The following is a 14,219-nucleotide window of genomic DNA, read 5'->3' on the forward strand; positions in this document are numbered from 1 at the left end:
CATTAATTTTATCGACATGTATCCAGCACGAGGAATAACCAGTACTCCAGTAACGACTCATGTGCAGTCCTGGCGCATGCTGACTCCTACTGCCATGCAGAAGCACTGCTCAGTTGCTGCCAGATTACTGGTTATTATTCTTGTTTTGCTGCCCCTGTTAATAGATACTGATAAAACAAATAAGGCACTAGGCCAATTTGGGACCACTCTATTGAATGGGCACATAAAATTCCACTATAAAAATAATTTTATTCGTAACAGGAAACAAATCTACACTTTCCATCAACAGTGGATGTTGCATGAAAAATGCAATGTGCAGCATTTATTTGGACTGACCCTAGCTACACAATGGGGGGAAAAATACTGCAGATATCTGCATAAATACCAGAGGAAATGTGCATGATGACTCTTAGGGAGGGACGCCCAGTATAAGTTGACCCAAAGAGCCTCCCACATTTTAATTTACTATCTACCAATAACTTATAATCATTTCAATCAACACGGACTCAAAAGGACTAAATTATACAAGGGCCTGCTCTCTCCTTTTCAGTAGGGGGGAAAAATAAATAAATAAATAAATAAATAAAAAATAAAAAAGTGAGAGCCAGGTTGCCATCAGATCAATGGCGGGCTGCAAGTTGTCCAAACTCTGTGCATCCCTGTTCTGCGTAATTCCACATCAGTTCAATGCAGGATACTAACATTTTCTACTTGACAATCTCGGATTTCTTTCACGTTTTGGTGGTTTCACTGATCCAAATATGAAATAGAAAACTACCAATTTGTAGAGGTATATGAGAATTGTGGAGAAAATTATAGGTTTGCAAAGTTTGGAAATTGTGTGAAATTTACTAGTCTGTCTATACATAAATGACTAGAATTCTGGTTCTAATCCGGATACAGCAATGCAACTTATATCATTGAAAAATTAAGCAGTAGAGCTTCACGCTGATTGCAATTCATAAGGAATGTCATACAAAAATAGGGTTTACATTACTGTGGCGGTATTATGAACCATTTACAGAGTAGCTTCAATGTAAATGCAATAAAACTGGTTACATCTCTTTTCACATGTCTCCAGTAATTAAAATATTAATGTTCGACTGATCTGACAAAGGGAAATGGTATGTCCTACCAGTTGGTGTCACTGGATCCAGTCTTCTGAGAATGTCACATCATCTTATAACACAAATGCCTAGTATGGCAGGAAACACAACTGATGAAGATGGTCCATGTAGATGCAAGATGCTGTTCTGTTTCTTCATAAGTTTGTAAGACCTGTGCAACCCATCAATGACTGTCATACATAGCTGCAACATATCCATGTATGTTTGTTAATTTGTTAACAGCATTTCTTTCCAAATAGGAATCAGTGATTGTTCTCTGCCCACGAAAGAATGCAATATTTACATTTGGATCTTTGAAATATGCATACAATTCTGTAAGATTGTGCAACCCTGGCTACTTATGTATCCTAACTCAATTTTCTTTCACATACACACAGTCTTTCCTTTTTGGCATCACACAGCCTCACATCATGATCACATGTAGCTGAACAGTCTTTTCACAATATGTCTTACCTGGCTTTGAATTTGGCATCACTAAAATACCACGTTCTGCTACTAACTGTTTTGGTCTTTGCACCATGTGATCTGAAGTGGAAAATTCTTTCATAGTTTTCCATATACTCCAGCTCCTTCGAAGTGATGTCAAAATCTGTATTGTCATACATACATACATACATACATACAGATATTGTGAAACTTATCTTTCCGCTGGGCTACGATTTTTCTTTCTCCATTTTTTCACGCTCTTCTTTTTGCAGTTGTGCCACATAAGTATGCTCCAATGCTGAGGCAACCTTTTTCAGTTTTTGATTTGGGTACTTTTACTCACACAGCACCCTCTTTTTCTTCACAGGAGATTCTCCTAAGAACTGAGTGCTAGTATTTAAAGAGTCTAGTGCCAGATCCGATGCTATTTCAACTTTAGATAAAGTCTTCTCTGGAAGTACTTAGCATGGCTCAGACAACATTGCAGGGGTTTACAGACCTATTTGCTTTCTACATTTGCTGAAAATTTTTCCGCACAGCAATACATCAGGACACTATTTTACCATCCACTCCTTAATATTCCTCAAATTCTTGTGTACTCTTGCATGACCTCCCTTTTTAAACGAATTTCAACAGTAGGAGGATTTTGAAATGAAATCCATTTTTTACAAAGTACTATTAAATATTACTTTACAGCACATCTACACTGCAGTTTGAGTAAAAAATCCACATCCATGAAACAAGTAATGATGACTGACTGAAATAAAAGTCTTTCTGGTTGCTCATAGCAAGAAATTTTCACCAATTTCCCAGAATAGCGACTGCTATTGGTTGCTGTTCTTGGAAACAACTATGTACATAGCCACTTACTGCATTTTGTCAGTATAGTGATGTAGATGGAATACGTTTTTGGTCATGATGCCTTTGGCGTGCCACCATGACATTTGCCATGTATTTAGTAGCATACCAAGGTTATAAACTGAAGGTTTTTTTTAATTTTATTATTTTTTATTTAGATAATCAAGATCAAAATTTAAGGTCAGTGACCTTGAATGTGAAGATTCAATAAACCCATTGCTGTATCTGGATTAGAAACAGAATTACAGTCACTTATGTTGAGATAGACACATGCAAGTTTTCACAAAATTTCTAGACTTTGCAGATCTGTACATTTCTTCACAATTTTCATACACCTCCACAAATTGACATTTTTCCATATCTTATCTGGATCATCAAATGCGATCAACATTAAAAGGTGAAGCAAATAAGCAGATTATCAGAATGGGAAAAAAACTGCTGGCACATAATTCAAAAACGTAAGTAATATTGATGTAGGCTAATTCTCCAAAAGCAGCAAGAATGTGAAATAAAAATTCAGAGAGACAGTAAACTAGTGCATGATGGCACATTTCCAGTGAATTTACAAGTACATTGCAGGACATGGTCCTATTTGTATCGGAAGACACAAGAAACTCAGCAACAACTGTTATTGAGTTCTGAAGCATAAACTGAGATAAAGTAAAATTAACACAATAAATAAACTGCACACACAGGTAGTTAGGAAATAATTTTTTAGTAAAACAGAAATGCTTAAGTCTAAACATATAATCATATTATCCTGAAAGACAAAATGACAAATGCAGCAACACAATCACACACCTCTAAATGTCGTTAACAAGTTAAACTACAAGTGCCAAAGAAAATCAGAGAAATAGTAAGAGGAAACATGCACAGGTGAGAGGGAGCATTATGAGCATCTGCTTAACAGCATGATGGTCCACCTTCGGCATGCAATAAAGCAGTGGCTCTGCATGAGGTATGTAGCTCCAGATGTCTAAACACAGGTCACATAGGATCAGTGTACAAGTTTATGCCATTTTTACAATACCATGATTTTATTTTATTAGCATAAAAAACACTACACTATATTACATTGCAATACAAAATAACAAGACTGGTACACAGCTCAGCGATGTAATCATCATCTTTGTCAATGACCTCCTGCCAGTGCTCAGTCAGGAATTCTGTGACTCTCCTGTAGAATAGTAGTGGTTTTGAATTGAAGAAATCAGTTAACTAGCTACTAAGAGAGACTTCATCATAAAGCACTTGACCCTAAACATTGTTAAAGTGAGACCAGAAAAGATGATAATCAGAAGAGGTTAAGTCTGATGAACATGGAGGGTGAGGAAATTGTTCCCAACCAAGTTCAGCAATCAGACCTGAGGTGGTTCTGGTCGTATAAAGGCATGCATTATCCTGGAGTAACAACACAGATTTATTGGATATACTTTTTTCGATAGCAACGACGAGATGTCTTAGCGGTTCAGTATACATAGCAGCCTTTACCACTACATTTCTGGCTAACAATTTGTGATGAAAAATGCCAGTTTGATCCCCAAAATGCACAACATCATTTTTTGAGGGTGTGCACCACCCCTCGTAGGGGATGTTGCTTTTTTCACTGGGTTGAGCCACTCTTCCCTCCTCTTTAAGTTCACATACGAGAACTTTCTCATAGCCTGTAACAATGTTCCTGACGAATGGCTCGCATTTACGACAAGTCGACAGGCCAACAGAGATGAATGTATGGTTATTCACCAATTTTTGTTAGAGTTGCTTAAACCGTGTACCAAATTTTGGCAACTTACCCAATGAATGCAAATGGCACAAAAAGGCTGTGTGATTGTATTCCACAATTTCTGCCAATTCCCACATTGTTTGGCGAGGTTTATTATGAATAAACTGATTTAGGCAGTTTTCACCAAAAGATAAGGTCTTCCGCAACGCAGTACATCACACAAGACCTATTTTCCACATTGGGAAGAGAAAACCATTTCTGCACCATCCTCTCAGCAAATGCTTCCCTCCTGTACACACCACAAATTATTCTCATCCTCGATTACACTCAAAACAGTATTTTGTATCACAAGTGTTCTTTTTTTTTCTTTACTTGACACTCATTGATTAGCCTTGAAAATGGCCAAAATGAGCTGTTAATAACACACAAGTTCCTGTTGAAAATAATCAAATGCCAAATAGAAGAAAATCAATCAAATAATCACAAGTAAATAGCACAAACTTAAGCACCAACCCAATAATTCCTGCAAATTACGGATTGGTGGTTTGAGGATGAGGAGCTGGTGTCAAATAGCATTCCAGATGTGTTCCGTAGGGGTCATATAAGGCAAATTCAATCGACACTAATTCACAATTGTATCCCTCAAATCACTGAATCAAAGTTCTGGTCTCGCGAATCGGACAGCCTGCCGGAAGATGCCATCACCAACATAGAAGACATCAAGTATGCGGGTACTGCAGGTAGCTCACATAATAATTTCCAGGTACCCAACTGTCACAGTGCCTTCATTTACTACCACAGGGCCCACAAAGCTCAGGTAAATGTCCCACCCACACCACAATACTGGTCCCACTGGACTGCACTTGTGGCATAGTGCACACTCTAAGCATCCATTTGCCCAGATGATTACGTTTCTGGACACAACCATTAAACTGGTGTAAGCAAAATGTGATTCATCCAATCAGGCAACACGTTTCCAACAACCCACGGTTCAATCTCGACAATCCTATGCCGACTGTAAATGTAGCTGATGACTGTCGGATCTAGAAGGGAGAGCACAGAGGTTGTCTGCTGCAGAGGTTGACATTCGACAAGGTGTGCCAAATGGTGTGCACCTTAACACTTGAGTGTGTATCAGCATTGCACTCTGTCACTGGATCTGCGATACATCACTGCCTATTTTGTTTTACAGAGTGGTCAAGCCAGCAACCTTCACATTCCATGACGAGGCATGAATGTCCGACACCCTGTCACCTACTCACAGTTTTGCCATCCTCCAATCACTTACCACTGATATTCATGACAGTGACACGTAAACAGTAGACCAGCTTTGACATTTCTGAGTTGCTCATTCCTAGGTGCTGTGCCACAACAATTTCCTTTTCGTCAAAGTTGCTTGTATCAGTCGAATTCCCAATTTGTCTCTGCTCTACTTATATACTTTCCTTACCACTTCACATTCCCACTATGCCACCAGACATCATTCAGTATTGACTTGAGCAGAAGTAATAATGTTTTGGTTCATCAGTGTAAAATGAGTTCAGGCTATTTCAAGGTTTAACCAAATTGCCTGTCATCTCCCTTCTTTACAACATTCTCTGAAGTGGAGTAAACAAAGTGCAACTTGTAATGTGTTCCTGAAATATTCAGTGTCAAAAGTTCCTAATTCAGCAATTACACAGATAATTTTCCTGGCATCACAGACTGATGACGACATAAAAATAAGTTTCAAAGACTTCTATTTCCAAGAGACAAAGGATGATCACTGAATAAAATCACATACTAATCAAAACTACTATCTCCATTTTATACTATATTATTATTACGTGACTTTTACACCAATGACACTGTTTCTACCAGATTTTATGGAAACTTTGTACACACACACACACACACACACACACACACACACACACACACACACACACACACATTTGTAGGCGTATCTTTTCTTCTCAATGGCATCATAAATAATCACTTATGATGCAATATGATAACAATGAGTGATAGTATGCCACTGATAAGCCAAGCCTGTCCTTTAGGTGACCCCACAGCCAGAAATCATCCGGGTTCAAATGCAATCTCGGTGGCCACGCAATTTGGAATGATTGGCCAATGATTTGGTTTTCTCCACATGGATTACAGAGTAATCGACTGACCACCTCACAAGCAATATGTTGATACTCGCGAAAAGCAGCAGCACTACTGCTGTTGTTTTGATACAACAGCTTTATGAGTAAAGCCCTGCTCACCTTGTGCATACCCATGTTCACTGTCTGTAACTGTAATGCACACTGATGCTCGTGTTTTAACTATGTCGCTGAACCAGTACTGGTACCTGAAGTCAAGCCATGACACAAACACTGCTAACAATGCAAATCCTGCAGCACACAGTCTGAACATCATTCCCATTGAGTTGGGTCCCCACATGGTAAATAGTTTTCTGTCTACACTGATACAAGAAGCGAAAGTTTAATTATAAACACCCTGTGTGTAATGAGTCAAAATTTATCAATAAATGAAGATGATGACCCAAATGAAGAGCATCCTAAACTCAACCTGAGATGAAAATACACTGACCAAGTACATAACACTGTATCGGCAATTAATGATACGTGAAACAGCTAAAACCTAAGGCATATTTGTAGGGCACTCAGAAGACGCAAAAAATCTCAGCAATGTCTGGGCTGTGTTGCGAACAGATCTGTTACTGTAGATGAGAAGTTCGCCACTTCACACCAGAAACAAGACTGCAATCTAAGCAGGGGAAGGATTTCGATGGCCCTCCAACACAAATGGCAGTCTTATTTCATTCATCAGGAAAATTACGGTCAGAGACGAAAACGGGATTCCTTTTACTGATTACCTTTCATAGAATTAAAAAATACACAGCAAATATTACACAGACATTCATGACAAACTGGATGAAAAATACATGAAAGGATTGGAAATCAAAGGAATCAGCGCAATGGACCTGCCGACAAGGGTGTTTTCACAAAGGAAAAAAATACAGCATTTGAAGCATGAATTGTTGGGATATCCACTCTGTTCACTACATTTGGTACCCACTTATTTCCATCTACTCCCACATTTAAAGAAATCTGTGTACGGGATTGAGTCCAATTGAGGGTTTATTGTAACCACGTACGGGCATTTGCAGAACTTCCAGAATTACATTTTAGGGATGGAATCGACTCCCAGTAAAAGCACTGTACGAAGTCTCTTTTAGATGAATGTTATAAGTTGAAAAGTAAATTGATTTTTGTCCAGAAACACACAGTCTTTTGGTGGCAAGCTGGGAAATTTTCACATTGTCTATATATCTCATCCAGGAACTGCTCAATCCTACTAGGCTGTTTTTTATGATTATTAAAACTGCCCATTTTATATAAAGCACCTATACCAAGTGACATGTCTTGGCACACACATTTCCTATTACCCAAATGAAAAGCTCTGTTTAACAAACTGTCTATTCCTAGAGTTAACCTTTCTTTAATCTTAACTAGATCCTCTCTCTGGTGTCTTTTCTTTTCTTTCTTTCATTGTATTTAATATAAAATTTAAGAGTAATGTAATTACAGGAATCTACCCTTGTGACAGAGAGCACTTTTGTCACCATTGTGACTAGAATAGTTTGCCATGTTGCGACTAGCGTGTTGTTGGAAATTGTAGTTGTTTTTGGGCTGCAGTTTTCTATATATTAAGTGCCTGTGCTTTACATATAACTTTATTCAGCCCATTTTCCTTATGATCTCACTTCAATACACTCAAATCCAGTACTTGCACATAGTAAGAGACACTGCTAATACTTGTGGAAGTATAACTACTGCTTAAACAATGTACAAGATGTTGACGTATGAGAAAGAGGAGGAGGAGGAGGAGGAGGAGATAAATACAATTCATCCATTACAATTCTTATTTGTCGTCAACAGCATAATTTGTATCTTACTAAATATCTTGGACATACTGTAAATAGTTTATGAAATGAAACTGAGACACAATGCAACTATTCAGTTGCATTAATAATAAATATTCCAGCATTACAGAAGGCTTGTAGGGACATGTTGCTCCAAAACAACAACAAATGTGGTTCTGATTGCATTTCTACCAGCCAAAGGTTTTCATGCAGATAGCCTGATTTGATCAGAAATTATGCTTCACAGTGACAAGTAAAAGATTTAGCTTTTCCTTTGTTTTCTTTCTAGTATATTTCTTAAATTTCATGTTTGTTCTTCTGTTTAAGAGGTTTAATCTCACATTTTGTAACTGTAAGAGAATATTCAGGCAGTCTATAGCGCATTAGTTATTCATTTATTTGTTTTGAAGAGCCAGGGATCATTCATTTCAGTCTAATAAGCTTATCAGGCAGGCCACAACTGTCACCTGGTACACACCTGCAGAGCAGCAAGTTACATATTTTGCTTTTACTGTGTTTTTTTAGCCTATACTTTTAAATTTTCTGCACATTACTCTATTAATAAGGTTCAATCTTGCATTTTGTAACAGTAAAATGTAGAATCAGGAAGTCAGCAGCACAGTTGTCATTTCTTCTGAACAGCTAGCTACACAGCTCATAAGGTGCCAGCCTCCACTGATGACATGTCAGGAGGGTAGAATGAATATCTAGGTTTCTGCCTGTGCTTTTATAGTCAAGTCTCAAGTTTAATTTGCGAACAGCTGAATGTGCTTTTGGTTATATCAGTAGTCTCCCAGCTGTTGCCTGGGGGGTGCAGCAGTGGCAGAGCATCTGGCACATCACTTCGGACGCCTCAGGTGTCACTTGTTTGGCCCATGGGCTCTGCTACCGAGGTACCTCCTAGTGTACCCAACAGTGGATCCACCCTCACAGCAGGATGAGTGACACTTGGTAATACGTTCGCACCACTTGAGGTAGAGGACCAATATGGAGACTGACTGTCTCTCCTCTACTACTTGCCCTGTGAGTGAACAGATGGCTGTTCCTACAGCAGGGCCTGAACAGGCAAACTGTGGCACAGATTTGCTACGTACAGGGAGTTCCTATATTAGGTGCATTATAGAGGATATGAGTTTTCAGAGATGGAAAAAGTGGATGTGCACTTAGGACATCTGGCTGCAAGCCCCATCTGATGTGAGATGTGGCATCTGATGTGAGATGTGGTGGAGGTCTTGTCTGTGGCCATTGAGCATGCAGAGAGCAGTTGTCTGCAAGTCGTGGGTCACATCAATCCCTACGACATCTAAATCTACATCTACATGACTACTCTGCAATTCACATTTAAGTGCTTGGCAGAGGGTCCGTCGAACCACAATCATACTATCTCTCTACCATTCCACTCCCGAGCAGCGCGCGGGAAAAACGAACACCTAAACCTTTCTGTTCGAGCTCTGATTTCTCTTATTTTATTTTGATGATCATTCCTACCTATGTAGGTTGGGCTCAACAAAATATTTTCGCATTCGAAAGAGAAAGTTGGTGACTGAAATTTCGTGTATAGACCTCGCCGCGACGAAAAACATCTTTGCTGTAATAACTTCCATCCCAATTCGCGTATCATATCTGCCACACTCTCTCCCCTACTATGCGATAATACAAAACAAGCTGCCCTTTTTTGCACCCTTTCGATGTCCTCCGTCAATCCCATCTGGTAAGGATCCCACACCGCGCAGCAATATTCTAACAGAGGACGAACGAGTGTAGTGTAAGCTGTCTCTTTAGTGGACCTGTTGCATCTTCTAAGTATCCTGCCAATGAAACGCAACCTTTGGCTCGCCTTCCCCACAATATTATCTATGTGGTCTTTCCAACTGAAGTTGTTCGTAATTTTAACACCCAGGTACTTAGTTGAATTGACAGCCTTGAGAATTGTACTATTTATTGAGTAATCGAATTCCAACGGATTTCTTTTGGAACTCATGTGGATCACCTCACACTTTTTGTTATTTAGTGTTAACTGCCACCTGCCACACCATACAGCAATCTTTTCTAAATCACTTTGCAACTGATACTGGTCTTCGGATGACCTTACTAGACGGTAAATTACAGCATCATCTGCGAACAACCTAAGAGAACTGCTCAGATTGTCACCCAGGTCATTTATATAGATCAGGAACAGCAGAGGTCCCAGGACGCTTCCCTGGGGAACACCTGATATCACTTCAGTTTTACTCGATGATTTGCCGTCTATTACTACGAACTGCGACCTTCCTAACAGGAAATCACGAATCCAGTTGCACAACTGAGACGATACCCCATAAGCCCGCAGCTTGATTAGTAGTCGCTTGTGAGGAACAGTGTCAAAAGCCTAATCGGTATACAATCTGGACCTGAAGACTTGCCCGTATCAAGCGATTTGAGTTGCTTCGCAACCCCTAAGGTATCAACTTCTAAGAAACTCATGCTAGCAGCTGTTCGTATTTCAAATTCTGGAATATTCCATTCATCTTCCCTGGTGAAGGAATTTCGGAAAACTGCGTTCAATAACTCCGCTTTAGCGGCACAGCCGTCGGTAACAGTACGATTGGCACTGCGCAGCAAAGGTATTGACTGCGTCTTGCCGCTTGTTTACTTTACATACGACCAGAATTTCTTTGGATTTTCTACCAAATTTCCAGACAATGTTTCGTTGTGGAACCTATTAAAGGCATCTCACATTGAAGTCCGTGCCAAATTTCGCACGTCTGTAAATTTTAGCCAATCTTCAGGATTTCGCGTTCTTCTGAACTTCGTATGCTTTTCCCGTTGCCTCTGCAACAGAGTTCGGACCTGTTTTGTGTACCACAGGAGATCAGTTCCATCTCTTACCAATTTATGAGGTATGAATCTCTCAATTGCTGTTGCTACTATCTCTTTGAATTTGAACCACATCTCGTCTACATTTGCATAGTCAGTTCGGAAGGAATGGAGATTGTCTCTTAGGAAGGCTTCTAGTGACACTTTATCCGCTTTTTTAAATAAAATTATTTTGCGTTTGTTTCTGGTGGATTTGGAAGAAACGGTATTGAGCCCTAGCTACAACGACCTTGTGATCACTAATCCCAGTATCAGTCTTGATGCTCTCTATCAGCCCTGGATTGTTTGTGGCTAAGAGGTCAAGTGTGTTTTCGCAACCACTTACAATTCACGTGGGTTCGTGGACTAACTGCTCAAAATAATTTTCAGAGAAAGCATTTAGGACAATCTCGGAAGATGTTTTCTGACTACCACCGGTTATGAACAAGTATTTTTGCCAACATATCGAGGGAAGGTTGAAGTCACCACCAACTATAACTGTATGAGTGGGGTATTTATTTGTTACGAGACTCAAATTTTCTCTGAACTGTTCCGCAACTATATCATTGGAGTCTGGGGGTCGGTAGAAGGAGCCAATTATTAACTTAGTTCGGCTGTTAAGTATAACCTCCACCCATACCAATTTGCACGGAGTATCTACTTCGACTTCACTACAATATAAACCACTACTGACAGACACAAACACTCCACCACCAATTCTGCTTAATCTATCTTTCCTGAGACTTCGTAAAAATTTCTGCAGAACTTATTTCAGGCTTTAGCCAGCTTTCTGTACCTATAACGATTCCAGCTTCTGTGCTTTCTATTAGCACTTGAAGGTCGGGGACTTTCCCAGCACAACTACAACAATTTACAACTACAATTCCGACTGTTCCTTGATCCAAGCACCTGTCGCTCGGGTTCTGGGGCCGTCCTCATTTCATATAGGGAGCTGGTGGAAGTGGTGAAGGCTACTGGCCTCGCATGCAGGGTAGAAGTAGAGATCACAATTACAGCATTGTTCACAGAACTGATCGAGGTCTTTGGTTTGGAGCCGAACAGAGGATCTCAACCAAAGAATTTGCCGATTCTGTGGTGATCATGGCATTACCAGGTGGGGAATTGAAGGCCTCCCCTTGGTACGGCAGGTAGGCTCTACACAAATGAAGCAGCTACTTGAGTAGCAGAGTACTTGTGTAGTAGACATGGGGATTTTTTAGGCTAGGCAGTAGGTTTGAGGTATTCTGATGAACATACGCCAGATGACATGCAGACAGCAAAACCACCAGATTGCATTCAGAGTAATGACACTTTGACTGTCAAAATTTTATCAGTAAACTGTTGAAGTATGTGTAACGAAGTTCCTGAATTTACCGCCCTAAAGGAAATTATTCTTGCGACTGAGAGTTAACTGAAACCCGAAGTATAAAGTTTTGAGATATTCAGAGATTCATTGAACTATTGAGGTCAAATTTGAGCCTGACAGTGAAGTACCTGGTTGGGTATTAAATGGTCTAGGTGAAATTGAGTTAATTGTGGAATGCCATCCAATTCTATTGTGACAGCTTTAGAGTCATTTTAAAAAAGTCTACAGTCAGTGCTGCAGAAATACCCAGATCATACAATATTAGCTGGAGGCAAATTTAACCTACCATTATAGACTGGGGAATTTACAGATTCATTGCAGGAGGTACATACAGACAGTCTTACGATGTACTTCTGAACACGCTTTCCAAAAACTGTCTGTAACAGCTAGTGAGACAGCTCACGCAATGAAAATATTTTAGACCTTTTAACTATGTACCGGCCAGACATTATTGACGGTATCATTATATAGAGAGGGAATAGTGACCTTGATATCATAGCAACAGTGGTTAGTAAAGTTAATAATTCAATCCAGAGGGCTAGGAGAGTATTTCTGCTACAAAGAGCACATAACCAGTAATTAGCATCCCACTTCGACAATGAATTGGTATCATTTACTTCCAGTATAATGGACTTCAAGAAAGTGTGGACAAAGTTTACAGGATTGTAAATCCTTCTCTGAAGAAGAATGCGCCGAATAAGTGATTAAACATGTTTCGATCCACCCTGGTTTAAGAACAAAATTCAGAAAATGCTTAGGAGGCTGTTGCACTCTCAGTTCAAAAGGGAATGCGCAAATGCTGACAGGCACAAGATAGTAAAAATTCATGCGGCTGTACGAAGATCAGCGTGGGAAGCATATACAACTACCACTATCATACCTTAGCAAAAGATCTTAATGAGAACCTGACAAAATTCTGGTCCTATGAAAAATCAATTAAAACATATTAGAAGATAGTGAAAGGAAAGCCAAAGTTTTAAATTTCATATTTAAGAAATCGTTCACACAGAAGAATCATCAAACATAATGTCACTTGACCATTGCACAGACTCCCATGTGGAGGACATAGGAATAAGCCTCCCTGGCATACAGAAACAACTCAAAGGGTTAAAAGCAAACAAATAACCAGATCTGAAAGGAACTGCAATTCAGTTTCACAAAGAGCACTCTAAGGCATTGGCTCATTACTTGGCTTCCATTTAGCACAAATCTCTCACTCAGCACAAAGTCCCAGGCAGTTGGAAAAAGGTGCAAGTGACTGCTGTATAAAAGAAGGGTAAGAAAAAGGGACCCACAAAATTACAGACTCATTTCCTTAACATCACTTTGCACAGAACTTTTAACACACTCTCAGTTCCACTATAATAAATTTCCTTGTGGTAGAAAAGCTTCTGTCCAAATTTCAGCATGGATCTAGAAAGCACTGCTCATGCAAAATTAAACTTACCCTTTTCTCACATAACCTTTAAATGAATAATGGGGGTGCAAGGGAGTGGGATGGGAAAAAGATAGGAAGGCAATAATGACTTCCAGCCATGCATCACATTGCGGCAACGCAACAAGAATTGAAAATTTGTGCCAGTCCAGGATTCAAACCCAGATGCTCTGCTTCTCTGGAACAACTGCCTTAACTGCCTCAGCCATCTGGACATGCTTCCCATCAGACCTTAATTCCTAACTTCTTGCTCGCCGCACCAAAGCGACCCCTATTCATTAACATCTCATATCTATGATATTCTATGAACCAAGGATGAGGGGCAACAGACTGATTCTATATTCCTAGACTTCTGAAACGCATTTGACATGGTGTCTCACTGCAGACTATCAACAAAGGTTCAAGCATACAGAATAGGCTCACAGATATATGAGTGGCTTGAAGACTTATTAAGTAACAGAACCCAGTATGTTGTCCTCAATAGCGAGTGTTCATCAGAAACAAGGGTATCATCACAAGGGCCCCAGAGAAGT

General features: G+C 39.7%; 1 protein-coding gene across 1 annotated transcript in view; it reads right to left on the minus strand.

Annotated features, from left to right (window-relative positions):
- The window catches only part of LOC126470744 (mucin-5AC-like), a 293,641-nt gene that overhangs the window by 33,713 nt on the left and 245,709 nt on the right, over positions 1–14,219 (minus strand). The window lies entirely within an intron of this gene.

Source organism: Schistocerca serialis, chromosome 3, assembly GCF_023864345.2.
Source record: "Schistocerca serialis cubense isolate TAMUIC-IGC-003099 chromosome 3, iqSchSeri2.2, whole genome shotgun sequence".
Lineage (NCBI taxonomy): Eukaryota > Metazoa > Arthropoda > Insecta > Orthoptera > Acrididae > Schistocerca > Schistocerca serialis.